Genomic DNA, 17,731 nt, shown 5'->3' with positions numbered 1-17,731 from the left:
GACTTATTCATATCTGCGATAGACTCTCTATCAGTTGACTCCATCGCAGTGTGCACCAGAAATCGATGGATGAAAGAGTTTTCCTCAACTTTTTCGTCTGTTGCTTTCAGTTTAAAAACAGACACCCAATGGACCCCATTATAGTTACACTGTGGTCCATCAGGCTCCATATATGTCTGCAACATTAATGGTCCAGCTTTCTATTTTTCTGGTTCTCCATCACCATCTGAATGACATTTTTGTTATCAATCTGTCCATTTAAGAAGGTTACCTGAGACAGCCTACGTCTTTTGCATGGTGTCACTGAACACGTATGTCCAGGTTAACTAACTACAATGGCCAATATAGACTCAAATATTTAAGATTGTATTAGTGGAGCAAGTGATTACCAGAAAACATTTGTTCAGTGGTTGTTTAATCATCAACTTAAAGCCAGCCATATATATTAGCTGCTTCCCACTCTGCGTCATACTATTACTTTGTGCTGAGCATGTAGTTAACACTCAGTACCGTAATAGTATGGCACTGTAATGCTCAGGGCACAGGGCACAGGAGATGTGCTTGCAGTACTACCCCCGGCACTTGAATGCTCCGGATACCCCGGATCCAGCGGATTAACTCCTGGATGCCATGATCAATAGCGTTCACAGTATCCAGGGGGTCCCAAGATGTCCAATAAGATTGCAGGGGCCAAGGGTTTGTCATGGCAGCCAGGAGGCCGAGCAACAGCTTCCTGACTGCCTCTGCAGAGTTCCCATAGCGAACCTATGTGCGATATAGTTCAATACAATGTTTTGCAGTACATCCGAGATCCCAGGTTCAAGTCCCCATGTCTTCAAAATAAAGAATAAACTAATAAAATAAAAGTTCAAAAAACACACCTTTATATTTAAAAACACAACGTAAAGGAAAATTATAATAAACATACATTTTAGGTATGTTTGTATACTCTCCTACTATCCAAAAATAATGTATCCCGTACAGTGAACGCCATTAAAAAAATATATATACTACAATGTGCAAATTAACATATTATATTGCTTCCTCAAAAATAGCAATAAAAAGAGATGAAAAAGTCATACATACCAAAATCGTTAATTTGAAAGATTAAATTAATTTAATTAAGTTTAATTAAAGTGAAATTTTATTTGTAAAAACAGTAAAACATAATAAAACCAATATAAATATGGTAACACTTAACCCATTGGTATCGCTTGAGCTCCCTTCTGCACATTTGGTGGGACTTTGAGGGGATATGACCATTTTGGAAGTCTGTATTTGATCTATACATTAAGGTCAGTGATCAGTGGACCCATTCGTGTGGCCTCATACGTTTGTTTTGGATCTTTTTCTACTGGCTTATTGAGTTAATATTGTTAAGAACCTTAAAGAGGACCTTTCACTGATTTGGGCACAGGCAGTTCTATATACTGCTGGAAAGCTGACAGTGCACTGAATTAAGCGCACTGTTGGTTTTCCCAAACTGTGCCCCTGGTAAAGAGCTATCGGTCCCCATAGCTCTTTACAGTCAGAAGGGCGTTCCTGACAATCTGTCAGGTACGTCCTTCTCCACAGCAGCGCCTATCGCGCTGTAGAGTGTGAGCGAGGAGGAACGCCCCCTCCCTCTGCTCACAGTACTGATCCATAGACGAGTATTATCAGGAGGAGGGCGTTCCTCCCCGCTCACACAGCACAGCACGATAGGCGCTGCTGTGGAGAAAGACGTACCTGACTATCAGGAACGCCCTTCTGACTGTAAAGCGCTACGGTACTGGGACCGATAGCGCTTTACACCAGGCACAGATTGGGAAAGCCGACAGTATATAGAACTGCCTGTGCCCAAACCGGTGAAAGGTCCCCTTTAAGGCAAGGGCCTCACATGGTGTAAACGAAAAAAAAAACTTATGTAAATTATACCTGCGGATACTCCAGCGGTTTCTTCCTATAAGTATAAAAGAAGCAGAAAGTTTCCTCTGCGGACTTTCTGAGAAAAGCGCTGCAAGTAAAAAAGGAATGTGTTGCTACCGCAGTTTTTCCAGCAATGCTTTTTTACTGTGGCCCATTATGTGGGGCCGTAGTCTAAAACTACAAAAGGCAATGAGACTAGTGAACTCCGGGTTCACCTAGATGAGTTGCATCTCCTGCATTATCTAACCTTTTATGGAGATTTACAAAAAGACAGCAACTCTTGTGAGTCAAGGTCTTCTTCCTCCTCCTTACTACACTCATTGTTTGCACCTCTTCGGTAAATATGTCCTGTTCTCTATTAAACCGGAGGCTCAGTACACGGACCTCACTCTATGTAGAGTTTGTTTGCTTACTGTCAAAATCCAAGATGAATGCTCTCTATCTGGAAGCTCACACGTGAGTCATCTTTAATGTGTTAGTAATGGAATATTGCCTGTGTTATTTTAATATGCAATAAACCAGAAGTCCTCAGAGCTTTGTTTTATATACATAAGGAGAAGTTTGGGCGTCAGTGTTAGATTAGACGTCACACTGTGGTGCCAGGTTAGGAAAATAACTCCTCTGCAGCATTAGCTTTACTTGTGAACTAAATTGACCGACTGGCTAGATATTTCACTAAATCTTATCCACACACTACAAAAACAAAATACCTGCAGCGAAGACTGACCTGCCACATGTCAACCTGCTATGCATATGGTGACATATATAGCACACCCACACTATACCCCAAGTATGATTGCTGCAGGGAGAATTCAGGCAAATCATCCAACCAATCCAACCACCAAAACTATGAACCAAACTGTCCGGTCAGGCACAAAATAACGCACGTGGCTAATGATCGGCAAAAAATATTCAATCATGATATTTTCAGTCAACGATATTCAGCACAGCCGATTTTCTTTTGGCGGGCTAAAGTCAGCATGAACACACATTTGTAGTATTTTCATGACTGCTTGTCTAACTTAGACTCCTATATCACATACTGGTTCTGACTGAATTATACAGCTGGCACCTGGCTGGCTCCAGGAGTCCTAAAATGCTCCTAGCAAATCATTTATTTTCACAAAATGGCTGTAAAATTGGCATAATTGGCATTGTTTAAGTGGCCCCCTAATTTTCACCCTTTAAACCTCATATGGGGATTTGGTCTTCACTGCAGGAAACCACCAGGTTGCTATCTCTAGTGGCCACTGACTATAGATGGGTGAACCAATTTGTTCCGGTTTTTAACTAAATCGAAGACTTGACTACTGTAACTCCTTACTAATCGGTCTTCCCCTTACTAAATTCTCCCCTCTACAACCTATTCTGAATGCAGCGGCCAGGCTTATCTATCAGTCTAGACGCTACAGCAATGCCTCCAGTCTGCATCAGTCACTGCATTGGCTGCCTATTCATTACAGAATACAATATAAAGTTATCACCCTCGTCCACAAGGCTCTCCATAATGCTTCACTTCCCTACATTTCCTCCCTCATCTTTGTCTATTGCCCAACCTGTGCTCTACATTCAGCCAATGGCTTAACATCCTCTATTATCAGAACCTCCCACTCCTGTATCCCAGACTTCTCCCGAGTTTCACCAGTTCTCTGGAATGGTCTACCCTGGATAATCAGATTAACTTCAAGCACAAACAAAAGACACATCTCTTCAGACAGGACTATCACAACTAACTAATCTAAATCCTTACGTATTTAGGCACCCTAAAACTGATCCTTCAATATTCACGCTCCCACTTTACCCCACAGGACATGATGTCTCGGACTGTAACTTTAAATGTCTAGACACCATCAGCACATAAAGGGACACTGACTGGTGACGGCTCATACAGCTTTATTTATATGTATAATGAAAATAACCTGCATCACAAAAAGAGCTCTTCAACTGTATAAGCAATGCTACCACCTATTTCACCCCTGATACCTCTTGTTTCACCCCTCTACTTCATAGATTGTAAGCCATTTCATGCCGGGCCATTGTGTGAATTCAGTCCTCTGTATTACTCTGTAATGTATCTGTTTGCCTGCACTTGAACCCTATGATTTGTAAAGTGCTGCAGAATATGTTGGCGCTATATAAATAAAATTTATTATTATTATTATTACTATTATTATTATTATTATTATTATTAATAATTATTATTGGATGAACTAAAATGGCCAGCACAACATGCACTGCGCAGTGAAAATACAGAAGAGACATGTGCCTATGAGTCATTTTGACATCCTGACATCACCATCCTGGCCTCTCAACTGATAGTCAATGGTAGGTGGACACTTATACCATACCTCCCAACTATCCTGGATTCTGCAGGACAGTCCCGGATTGTGTGTCCTATCCTATGGCCCCGGTGTCATGTCCCAGATTCAACTTGCCTGTGTCGGGAGAGGATGCAGATGAGTTGAATACAATGGTGAAACAGGAGCTGTCCTCAGAGAGCTCTTGCTTCACCACTGTTCCCCTCTCTATGCTCCGGTCCCAGGAACTGTAGGCAATGTGATGATGTCACTTACATCGTGCCTGCAGCTCCCTGTACACTCCAAGAGAAGAGACAGAGGAGTAAGGGAGCTAGGAGAGGTAAGTATTAGTGATTTTATTATGTAAAAATTTGGGGGGTATGGGGGGGCATTAGACTGGGGAGAGATAAAGGGGTACATTAAACTGGGACAGATGAAGGGGGACATTAAACTTGTGGCAGATGAAAGGGGACATTAAATTGGTGGCAGATGTAGGGGGCAATTAAACTGTGGGCAGATGAAGGGAGACATTAAACTAGTGGCAGTTGAATGGGCAATTAAACTGGGGCAGATGAAGGGGGACATTAAGTTGGTGGCAGATGAAGGGGAACATTAAATTGGGGACAGATGGAGGGGACATTAAACTGGGAACAGACGGAGGGGGACATTAAACTAGGTACAAATGGAGGAGTGTACATTAAACTGGAGAGGCATATGAAGGAGAACATTAAACTAAGGGGGTACCTCCAGCTGTCCCAGTTTAATGCCCCCCTCTATTTTCCCCCAGTTTAAACTGGGGCATGAGGGGAGGGACTTCACACTGTGGGGCAATTGGAGGGGAACATTATAATGTGGGGGCATATAATGTTACGGTGGCTGTAGGACCATTATACTGTGTGGGGACACAAAGATAAATGAGTGAGAATGAGCTTAGTCAACACAGAAGTGGGGAGAGCTAAATTTGTCGTGGTGCACATAGCACGCCACACATTTTGTCCCTCTTTCTGTCCTTTGAAAGAGGTTGTACTTTCAAATACATTATATAAGATACAGTGTGTAGGAACACAAGGCATTTCAGTGCTGGTGGAAGTAGAGGGATAGATATTGTGGAAAGGTCTAAAAAAAAATTGCTAAACTTACAACATTGTAGAGGATCATAGGAGTAGAAGAAATAAAACAATATTTAGTCAGATTTAATCAAATACAGACAGATAGTGTGTCTAAAAAAACCAGACAACTTTCCCCAAAAATTTTTTGTAGCATTTTAAATGTGAAAATGCGTAAAAGTGTCCGTGCGGTGTATGGTTAAACTAGGAGTTTGTATCCAATGCTTACCATCTGTTTTCCCATAGACATACAGTACATGTCACTGTTACTTTGACATAACTTTGGCTGTGTTTGCTTAGAGAGCTAGAAATTGGATTACTGGGGTCCTATGAGCCCTGGCAGTGTCATACAATATGATTTAAGACAATTTTTTGACTGTACCTCCCCAACCTGAGATGAAATGAATCTTGAGAGGTTAGTATGAAGTCTGTAGGGTCTCCCTGTGTTCTTGCAAGTTTCCTCCAGGTATTGCACTTTCCTCCTACACTCATCCTACAAAGATACATGGATGAGTGAATTTGCTTTCTATAAAATTAAACCTAATGTGTAAATGAGACAGAATATGTTCACACGGTGTGGTGATATTGTGCACATGTGAATACACTCCTAGGTAAATTAGATTGTAAATTGCTGGATAGACTAGTTGAAGCAACATATAAGCAACAGGAGATAAGGAAATATAAAAATAACATTAATAATTACTTATGGATTTATTCACACCAGTTCATTGTCCCTGACATCACCGAGCTTTGAAATTGCAGCAAGTAGCGTGTTTTATGTTTTCATGGACTCGTGGGTATTGCTGTCAAGCAGACACAGACTACACATAAATGGAAGAAGGAACATTCACATAATTTAGAAGAGTTTTCATTAGCTCTGCAGAGAACAGATTGGATGCCAGTAACTTTACAATCACAATCAAATATGACGGAAAAATAATAATACGTTCATTTTTATATTCTATTCTGATTCTAATAAAACTGTAGTTTTTCTAAAAATCCAAACTAGCAATTCCATATCCTGCAGAGTTATGGGGAATTTTTACTGTCATTTCTTTCAGCATAAGACAACAGCCGGTGGGATCATTGCATTGACAACCTGTGAAGTACCTGACCTTCTAAGTAGCCTTGGAAGGTTAATACGAGATTGCTTCCACTATATAAAATAAGCATTATTTTAGGGGCCTGTCAGTTTCTGGTATGTAATTGTGTTTTGCCAACCTAAAGCTGATTCTAGAAATGAGTGTTTCTAAGGCCTGGTGCACATCTGCATTCGGTATTCCGTTCGGGGAGTTCACATGGGAACCCCCCCAGACTGAATACCAAACGCATTGACAAGCAGTGACCACTAAAAGCACACGGACCCCATAGACTATAATGGGGTCTGTGTGTTTTCTGCGCGGTGCCACATGAGTCATGCGGAAAGCAAAGCAGTTCATGAAGTACTTTTCTCTCTGCATGTTTCGTGCAGACAGCACGTGGAAAACACACAGACCCCATTATAGTCTAGGGCCCTGGTGGTGAACCTATGGCACACGTGCCAGAGGTGGCATTCAGAGCCCTCTCTGTGGGCACTCATTAGTGGAACAGATTATATTGTGTGGGGGCTATTTTGCATCAGATTGTACTATGTGAGGGTTACTATTAAGCAGATTGTACTGTACTGTGCGGGGGCCGCTGTAGATCACTATGTATATCACACATTATAAGCCCCATTCACACAACCATATATTGTGGGTTTGTAAGTGTCTTCAATTGTGGCTTTGCACAGTATTAAGGTTAAATTCTGTGTTGGCACTTTGTGATAATTTAGTGGGTTTTGGGTTGCAGTTTGGGCACTCGGTCTCTAAAAGGTTTGCCATTAGAGATGAGCAAATATACTCGATCGAATACCTCCATCCCATAGCTCCCGGCGCCAGGGAAAGTGGGAGGGGCAGTAAAAATTTTAAGCCCCGGAAGTGTTTTTGCAACGGGAGCTATGCGACTGACGTATTCGATCGTGTATATTCGCTCATGTCTATTTGCCATCACTGGTCTAGGGGGTCTTTGTGCTTTCATAAGCTCACTGCTTGTCAATGCGTTCGGTATTCCGTTCAGGGGGTCCCTATGAACCAGGTCTAAGTAAGTCTGAATTAACAATATGGCCTATTATTTATTTTGCTTACTTATATAACACCATCATATTCTGCAGCGCTTCACAGACATTGACAATCACTGTCCCATATAGGGCTCACAATCTACATTCTCTATCAGTATGTCTTTGGAGTGTGGGAGGAAACCCACACAAACACAGGGAGAACATACAAACTCCTTGTAGATGTTGTCCTTGGCAGGATTTGAACCCAGGACTCCAGTGCTAACCACTGAGCCACCGTGCTGCCCCATACGGATAATCAAAGGAAACTTCTTGATCGGTCGTAAGCACAGAGTTAACACAAAATCCAATATCAAAGCATTGAGTAAGAACTGACATAGAAGAGCAGATGATACTATAAGACATGTACTTCCAGCAATGAGAGAACAGGATAAAGCACAGAACCCCAGGATTACCAAGAACGTGTCACGCTTGCATTATATTTTGCAGCAGAGAATTAAAGATTAGTAAGTGACAACCTAGATTTATGCAGACACAGCAAATTTTTACCCAAAACCGCTTACACTGGAAATGTGAAGCCCCAGGCACCCAATGATGAAGTCGCAGAGGCCAAGGTCACACCAGCAGAGCAGACACTTCAACCTGTTTTATATGCTTTTAGACCAGCTATATTATTGCAGAGCAGCTCCAGCAGTCCTACAATAAATCTGACAAGCAATATATGGAATATATCTACACACTCAATGAACTTCCCGTCACTGTAAAGACTGAACATTGGGATATTAGTTTTATATGAAAAACCTCCCTGATATCACAAGAAGCGCTGACTGTCGCCAATCATATGTCATTAGCATTATATAATAAGTAAATTTAATCTTGGCCGAACGTATCGCGATGCATCTGCCTCTAGATGTATGGGGGGAGGGGGTTATGAAAGAATTGCCATGCTGTCTGCCTTTGGAGATAGAAATGACTATTTGTCACGTCAAGAGGCAGCCAGTGTTATAGGGAATGATGTTACGGCTACATGGAAATGAATACACATATCTTTTTTTTTTGGGATGGAAAGCATCAGCCAGGGCAGGATACAATCTATGAGGCTTTGGTCGATGTGTCCATTTGTCAGTATAAAAGTTAACTGCTTTCCAATTATAAGATCAATGACAGCGGCAGCAGATGTCCCCACCAGTGCCCTCACTAAGTGGCAGTCACATCCATTTAGCCTGTATATACTGTATAACCCAACAGAACAAAGGCAAAGAGATCAGACAAGGAGTAATGGAATATTTCTATTAGTCTGTTCTCTGTCTCTGACACTCTATGGACATAGCCCAGTCAACATCAGGACATGAAGAACTAGAGCTGGGGAAGAGTTTATTTCTGGGCAGCACCTTCCAGCTTATGTCACTTATAGGATCTCATAGGACATATATATAGTTACAAAAAGGGCTGAAGGCCAAAGATGTAAACGAAATGTTACATGGATGTGACCTCAAGTGCCTTGTATTAGCTTTCCAACAACCATAGTGTTTCAGTCTTAAACGACCAGGCACTTTTTAGAAATTTTGTATGCGTCATATCCAACCAGCCCTGTTTTTATTTCTTGGACTAACAGTCATGATACAGTCATATTTTTCTGATAAATGGCAAAAGAGGATCCAGCAGACTTTCTTCCAAATAAAAGAATGTTCTTTGCTTTATTTAAATTATCATGATTAAAATATATGTACTCCAAGGAAAGAGATTAAGCATGAGATATAGTGGTCAAGGACTGACGCTTTTCGAACTTGTCGTTCTTAGTCGTAGCACTGTGTATTTGTTGGCATGGGGATGTTTCTTTCTTTCTTGACATTCTATACTAATTTTTGTATATATTTTTTGTAGATATCGTCAGGGTCTGGGGTTGCTAGGTGGGGTGGCATAGACACACAAGTCCAGTTTCTTTAGTCCAAAACAAAGGTAGAGTTTTATTTTCACTCAAAAATATAGTGCAGCAACAAAAGGAAACAAAATACAAAAATAAATACCTGCCCGACTATGCTCTAACTAAACATAGGATAGGTTACCTCACCTAGGATAACAGAATTCAAAAGCCAGCTTAATCCCTCAGGACACAGCTCCAAAATATGACCTCTTTCTTTGTCTCTCCAGCCAAGCTCTGCCCCCAGTCTGCTGCTGGAGCTGACTTCTTAAGCCTCCCTTGATGAGCAGATTCTCTGCAGCTGAGTCGCAGCCAGAACATCCCTAAAGTATGGACTTGAGGGGGGGTGGAATGACAGGTCCCACTGCCAATCCTACCTGTCATTCCTAAAAATCCAGCCCAGTAACCAGAACTCTGAAATAACCCTCATCAGACAATAGGTATCTGCTGAGAAACGTTCTTTCTGGAGTTTTCTCATCTCACCCACCTTAATAGTCTGGGTGAGATGTACACCCCCTCCATTATCTGGCCAGCCATCGGCTTACAATATATATATATATATATATATATATATATATATATATATATATATATGTTCATTTATTTAATATTTCCTCCATAAGGTCATTTATTATGCAGTTTCCCACTGTAACTGTAAAAGGATTCTCATCTGATATAAATGTTATGCTGGAGCTGTGCTGTGTATGGACTTTATAAGGACTTTTCACCAACTCCAATAAGTCCATTTCTCTACTTCAATTAATACCTGCTGACTGATTCTGGCACAGTTGTAATATTTTCTCTAGCCCCCACTATTCTCAAGCAATCGGTGATGTCAGTTTTGGTGTCTCATATGCTATTTAGGCTCTGCATTGTGAATAGAGTGGAGTCAGGCAGCAGGGAATGTGATTCTGAGCTTTGACACTGGCTGCCTCTGATTGGAGCTCGAAATCACACCCCTGCCTGACTTATATAGAATAACAGGCACCAAAACTAACTGTGCTGGAGGCTAGAAAAAAACCTAACTGTGCTGAAGTCTGTGGAGAGGCACCTATTATGAAACTAAGAATTGGATTTGGTGGTGGTGGTGAAATGTCCTCTTTGGCTATATTTTCTAGACCTGTCTGTGCATCAGCAGAGAAGCGATAAGCCTACCTAATGTGTTACTGTGATGTATATACACAAATTATGGCTGGTTTTATTGCATTTTTTGTATGTGTGCTTAAAGAAAAAAAATAACATGCACATATTTTCTTTTACGATTTCTGCTATAGAATGGCAAACAAATTCCACCACTGCTATATGAATAAACTTGTTATTTTTACCCCAACACTATATAAGATCTGGATTTTTGCAAGACAAGCTGTAGTTTTTTAGCCTCCATTTTGCCCTGCATATAAGTGAGTGTTTATATATTACACAGTGAAAACAATTCCAGTTTGCTGACCACCATACTCTACTCACCGTATTGTACAAATTGTGACACTTCTCTATCAGGCAGTAGTGAAGTCTGTGGTCATTGTTAGTGCTTCTGTTCATATGGTAGGTCACTAGATTGATTTCTGGCAGAGACCTGTTTAAAGAGGACTCCTACATCAGTGTCCAGCATCAGTAAGTATGGGACTGATAACATTTACATTAGGGTTTTTGTCATAGGAATCTACTACTGTCGAAGTCCCTGATGGAGATGTCAACATAGTCTAAGAGATCCCAGCAGTGCAACTATTTATTCCTTACTCAGAATTCTTAGCAGGGAAAGCATGGTCTAATAAGTCCCTGTACACTTCATGGTGGCTTCATAGAGGCAATGTCTTCTTGGTGAGACATTGTACCCCTTCTGACCCATGTCTTCGACCTCTCATGTAAATAAGCCAGTATCATGCTTTGCACTTCTGAGTTGCAATAACCTTGAAAAAGCTGCCTGCAAATGGATGCCTCTTCCTTTAGGAGGAATTATTCTGGCTTCACTTTATTTCTAGATTATGACACTAAATTTCAGGAAAACCAGGTTTGATTTATAAACACAATACTGTAGAATCCAATGAATTCTGTTTTTTTTTTTTTTTTTTGTAACTCAAGTTTTTATTGAAAATTTTTTCTGTTTTATACAATAAGAAAAGACAATTACAAGTAACAAGGCGAACACCCGCCCTGCGAACAAAAAAGCACACAGTGCGAATTCTACTGTTTAAAGAACTAGGTGGTGCACACCTCAGTGTCACAAGCCAGTACTCGAAGATGCAGTCAAAAAACTGTTATGGATACGATTACGCGTTTCGGAATATATAACATTATAAAAATGTAACTCCTTCTTCAGATAGCCATGGACACAGGGTTTGTCATCTCCACCGCCTTCACATACACATCTCCGGCTACCATATCAGACGCCGGAATATACACATGAGAATGGCATCTGATATGGTGTCATGGTAGCCGGAGATGTGTATGTGAAGAAGGTGGAGATAACAAACCCTGTGTCCATGGTATCTGAAGGAGTTACGTTTTTATAACATTATACTTTGAAACACGTTATCGTATCAATAAAAAAACGCATCTTCGTCTACCGGTTAGGGATATTGAGGTGTGCACCGCCTGGTTCTGTATACAGTGGAATTCATTGGATTCTACCCTATTGCACTTCTATTACACGACTGTGTCAGTCCTGACGGTCGGTTATCCAGTGAGTGTCAACCCTGGCCGAAGGCCTTTTGATTTCTTAATTATTGGTCTCCCTAAAAAAGGAAGAATAGTACCCTAACTTCTAGAGGAAAAAGTGGGGATACATCAGGAATCTATTTGTGGTTTCATCCATAGGAATCGCATCCTCCTTTGTTTTTTTCTTAATACCCCAGGTTTGATTTATAGGGAGTTGCCTTCCAAAAGGTAGCACTACAGCAACTTCTACAATTTCACCAAGAAGGACTTGCATGGTCTAATAAGTACCTGGACACTTCATAGTGGCATCATAGAGGTGACATCTTCATAATCAGACATAGCACTCCTTCTGATCTGAAACTACAGCATACATAGAGCACAGTGGTTGTTAACCTTGCCAGGCGTTGACACTGGCCATGTAAAACTTGGTACACAGCAAAAAACAGCATTAAAGGGAACCTGTCACCTCATTTTCACAAACATATTGAAATGTACATTATAAGTGTTCCCAAATGTTTTCTCAACAATCTTGTCCTTTATGCTAATTAGGCGAGAAAGGTCCGATGTGCGCCATTCTCTAGAGACCAGTCTGGCTTATTCATGAGGAACTGGCTGGTCACTCCCCCTTCTGTGACTGAAGACCTCCCTCTCTTCTAAAGTCCTCTAAAATCCCACGCCTGCGACATGATACACGTATGTATGGAATATCAGTCTCAGACATCCATTTGGTGAAACAGCACTCTGCGCGTGCATTTGACTTTAGTGCGAAGGCAAAGGACTAGCCGCGAGAATATAAGGAAAGGAGGTAGGAGAAAGTAGCAACAAAAGTGTATGGAGGCGGTGTTCGAACTGTTCCGAGAGTCATCATGCAGCTAATTCGCATTGTTGGAGGAGAACCAAAAAAGTACATTTTTAAGGGTGAAATTTTTTAAAATATGGGAACTGTAATGGATTGGCCCCATAGTATTATCTGGTAGTGCTGATTTGGCGGGATAAATGTTCGTAAAAGATTCTTTTTAAAACTTGGAACCATTCAGACACCAAGTCACACTTCAAGCTCCACACCTCCTACAGCTATAGCGCTAATGTCCCTATGAGTAGTGTTCAGTGATAAATTCCCTGTACTCTGCTGACAGGCTCCACTCGACTACAGTCGTACCAGTATAACATATTGACGTATATATCTGTACGAAGGCTGTTAATTATGACTCGGCGCATTGTTCCACTGCCACATCTTTCTTTCCGAGTTTTACTAAGTGAAGAGAAAAGGCTTGGAGTCAGAATGGCGTTCTTATCGCACTTGGTCCCAGGCTGCTTTCTGTGACTATTTTCCAGACAAGCTGTTTCCAGATTTGATGCTTGAGCTGTTGTCATAGCATTGTGTGTGTGCTGGAGATCTTCACTGCTGACACCTGCCACTTTGCATTGAGTTTGGATGAAAAGCAGCCATTGCTGGAGTTTGGATAAAACACAGCCAGCGCTTTTATTAATGTCAAAACCAAAGAAGCGGAAGAAAACACCCCCCTGAGTTCCAGTAAGAACTGGAGCAGTGACTGCGTCTCAATTTACCTTTTTTATCATTCGTTGGAGAGGTAGAAGGAAAATATCTCCAGGGTGTTTTTGGTGAGAGAAGAAGATGTGTTCTTAATTCATTTATGACAGAGGTGGACGCATGTTATACAACATAAGTTATTTTTAATACTAAATCTCTGTGGTTGAACAGAAACAGAAAATCTCATGCTTTTTACACATATCTGAAAGCTACTGGTGCAATAATGCCAGTCAACCATCTATTATTAATATATACAATATAGCAACACACGTGTACACTGAATGGCTGCCCTGTATATAGGAATAATACTGGTGTAGCTATCGCTGCATGTATTCATTGGAAGTGACAAATCGCAAAAGTCAAAATGCTACCAAGACAGTAAAGTGGTATTCCTTTTGTAATAACATTATGACCAGCGTTCAGACCTTTTGGACCCTCTCTGAGTTTAAGAAGATAGGGATTGAACACCGCTCCATTGAAGCAAACTGAATTGAGTTGCATTTCCCTATAGAACAGGCAGCAGAAGCAGCTTCATCAATGTGCAGGAGAAATCAGCAGAGGAGATGCAGATCTAGGTGTGTAGACAGTAAGCTCCCTCTAGTGGTGGCTGCAGGTAGCCGAATTTTATCACATAACATGCAAACTCTACTGATGTAGTTTCTATATTTACTGCAAAAAAAAAAGGGTAGTAGGCGGCACTACTCATATATAAGGTCAAGAGACCTACGCGGGCATAGACAAAAAATGGGTGGTGCTCTAAGTGAAAAAGTAGCAAGACATCGGAACTACAGTAGGAAAAAACTTGGCACTCACCCAAATACGTAAAATGCAATCTTTATTCTTTAACAGTCCAGGTTAAAAACCAACAAGTACGAGAGTCCTCCCGTATATAAAGATTGCATTTTACGTATTTGGGTGAGTGCCAAGTTTTTTCCTACTTTATTTCCGATTTCTGTATTTACTAGTGGTATTATTTGGGAATACATGTTTATAGTAAAACAAGCAAAATAATAATTACACAATCCAGACCTAGCCGCACTTACTTTCATCATGGTCCACCATCATCCATGATCCACTATAATCCACTTTTTCACATTGACACCTTCGGCCATAGCACCACTGACATCACTGGGAAATAAGAAATCCTTGGAAATGCTATTTTTTTCTCCATTTGATAACAAGACTAACCCCAAATTCTGGTTTCTGAAAATAAAATAAATTTAATATAGTTATAAAATTCAAAATCTGAATCTGAATTATAAGAGCAAATCACCTCCAGTCATAAAGGGTTAGTCATTATGGAGCACTGCCCCCACCATCCCTTTTGTTTCTTTCCTCTACACATTAGGGATATTTAATCCCAATGAAATATATGCAAATTGAGGCACTTTTGGTGTCATGTGATCTACGCTCCTGCTGCCACTTTTATCCTTTTTTCTCTACTAATGGATAAAAAGGTTGATAATATTTTATATTTATCTTTTTCTTGTCCTTTAGGCTGTTTTTACATGATGACATACTGCTGAGTGCACCATCCCCTGGGGCGTATAGACCCCCTCTCTCTGTCACAACCGAAGTCAATCTCTGCGTGCTACACTGTGCCACCGCCTGACCCCACAGCAGTCACTTCCATCGTGTCACCATGTGTAGCCTCTTTAACTGATTCAATTAATTACTCGCGTCTGACTTTTCAGCAGATCTCATGGAAATGTGAATTCCATCATTTCAGAAAGCCAATTTAGTGGAAAGGTGTAATCATCAGTCCTGCCATTTTTTTCTGCTATTACACATGTGCCAAATATAGCAATTATTGTGTTATCTGAATCCTATAACCCTACAGCAGCTGTTTACTCTATATGATGGTCCCAAAACACAGGACCAATTCCCCCACAAGATTAAACCTTTCTAAATTAGACAGCAAGGCTGCAGAATAAATTGGATGAAGATATTTTTCTCATCTACAGTCTTCATGTGCCTTGTTTTATTAGATTTCATATGCAGCTGAATAAAATATATGAAATTCATAAATGCGATTCTAGCATCTGTGGACAGAATTGTGGCATCTCCTTTGATGAGTCGGAGGAGCTCTGGCGGACCTAGGCCATCCATGAATTACAACCCCCGTTTCAAAGTTTGGAATGTACAAGAATGCAATGACTTGGAAATCTCTTATGACCATAATGTATTCACAATAGTACATAGAACACATATCAGAAGGTAAAAGTTAGACATGTTCTCATTTAGAAAGTGACGGCCGTAACATATCTTAAAAAAGAAAGGTGGGCCACGGCCATGTCTACCATTGTGTGGCATCCCATCTTCTTATTACCACCATCTGCAAATTTTTGGGAAGTGAAGAGACCAATTGCTGGGTCTTGCCTGATGTAGGAGTCTAACTACACAATAGTCCTGGGTTTTCTTTGCCAGATTTTTCATCTCAAATGCACCAAATGTTTTCTATTAGTGAAAGGTCTGCTCTTCTGCAAAGCAATGCTGTTGTGATGGATGCAGTATGTGCTTTAGCATTGTGTTACTGAAATATGCTAATCCTTCCTTGAAAAAAAAGCTTAATAGGAGCATATGACGTACTATAACCTGTATATACTTCTCAGCATCGATAGTAACTTTCAAGATTTGTGAGTTGCCCATTAGAGATGAGCGAGTAGTATTTGATCGAATACCTCGCTCCCATAGGAATGTGTGTAAGCGGCCTAACACCAAGGGGTTAAGCGCAGTGAATATTCGTTGCGCTTAACCCCTTGGTGTTCAGTCGCTTACACGCATTCCTATGGGAGCGAGGTATTCGATTGAATACTACTCGCTCATCTCTATTGCCCATTCCATAGGCACCAATATACCCCCATAGCCTCAGAGATGTAGGCTTTTGTACATTATGCTGATAGGCTGGATGGTCCCTCCATCTTCCTCAGTACATTGCTAACTTTCACCTTCTGTTACGTGTTCTCTGTTCACTTGTGAATAAAATACGATATATGAGATTCCCAAATTATTTCAGTCTTGCTTTGTTTACATTTTACACAGTGTCCCAACTTTTTTGGAACTAGGGTTGTATATGATCAACCCTTCATTCACAATGGCGGGGATGGAATATTACATATTCTTTACAGGGATTGCAGCAAAGGAAATGTATACCCAGTGGTAACTGCTTGTGGCCGAAGGTTATAAAAAGCATACTTTCGCCAATCTGCTCATCGCCGCACCATCTTCTACATCAAAAAGTCTTTATCTTATATTAAATAAAGTTAACGTTCTTCTTTCTTGACCATCCATATTTACTTACCTTTTATTGTATATTGCATTGGACATCCGTGTAATCTTTCTGCCAGGTCAAATACTTTACAACAGCAGTCACTTGCGGTCTGTCTTTCATTGCGGTCTCAGTTTTGCATCATACGAGATGTTTACATGAATTCATGTCCTACCAGAGCTTTTATCTGACATTATCAGGACAGTTAGACATGTCCCCTAAAGGGTTTCATGTATCATGAATTTTCCCCGCTTTATTCCAGAGTTTTCAAGGCCTTTGTGTTTTGTAGTTACAATTAGCTAAAAGCAAAAGGCAACCTTTGAAGCGACAGAGTCTTAGCTTAGCATCAATCAGAAGTCACATATTTACAGATGGCCGAGAAAAACAGCAGAGTAGTAAATGACTGCATAGAAACAACTTAAAGGGGAATTTTCTAGCTAAATGACAAAGAATAAAGCAGCACTTTTCTCTCCGCATGATTCGTGTGGAAAACACATGGACCCCATTATAGTCTATGGGGTCTGTGTGGTTTCTCTGTTAACCGCTTTTTAATGCGTTCAGTATTCCGTTTGGGGGGTCCCCAAGTGGACTTCCCGAACGGAATACCAAACACAGATGTAAACCAGGCCTAAAACTTCCTTTTGGACATTGATGTGTATGGCAAATGATCATTGACAACAAATATATAGATCCATTATATACTTTATGTTGGGATTGCAAGATAAATAATTCTAAATATCTTAAAGTGGTTGTATTAAGATTAGAGCATATCACCTATAGATAGGAACGCTAGGACCATCACCAAATACCTTGTACACCATCTGAATGTAGCAGAGATTTCATTAATCAATTCTATCAGACTGCTCTACTCCAGACAAGGGTACATAGAACCTGTTCTCGTGACCAGCTAGGGGTCTAAGACGTCAAAC

Source organism: Leptodactylus fuscus, chromosome 6 (assembly GCF_031893055.1).
Source record: "Leptodactylus fuscus isolate aLepFus1 chromosome 6, aLepFus1.hap2, whole genome shotgun sequence".
Lineage (NCBI taxonomy): Eukaryota > Metazoa > Chordata > Amphibia > Anura > Leptodactylidae > Leptodactylus > Leptodactylus fuscus.
Note: the sequence above shows the minus strand (reverse complement) of the source record.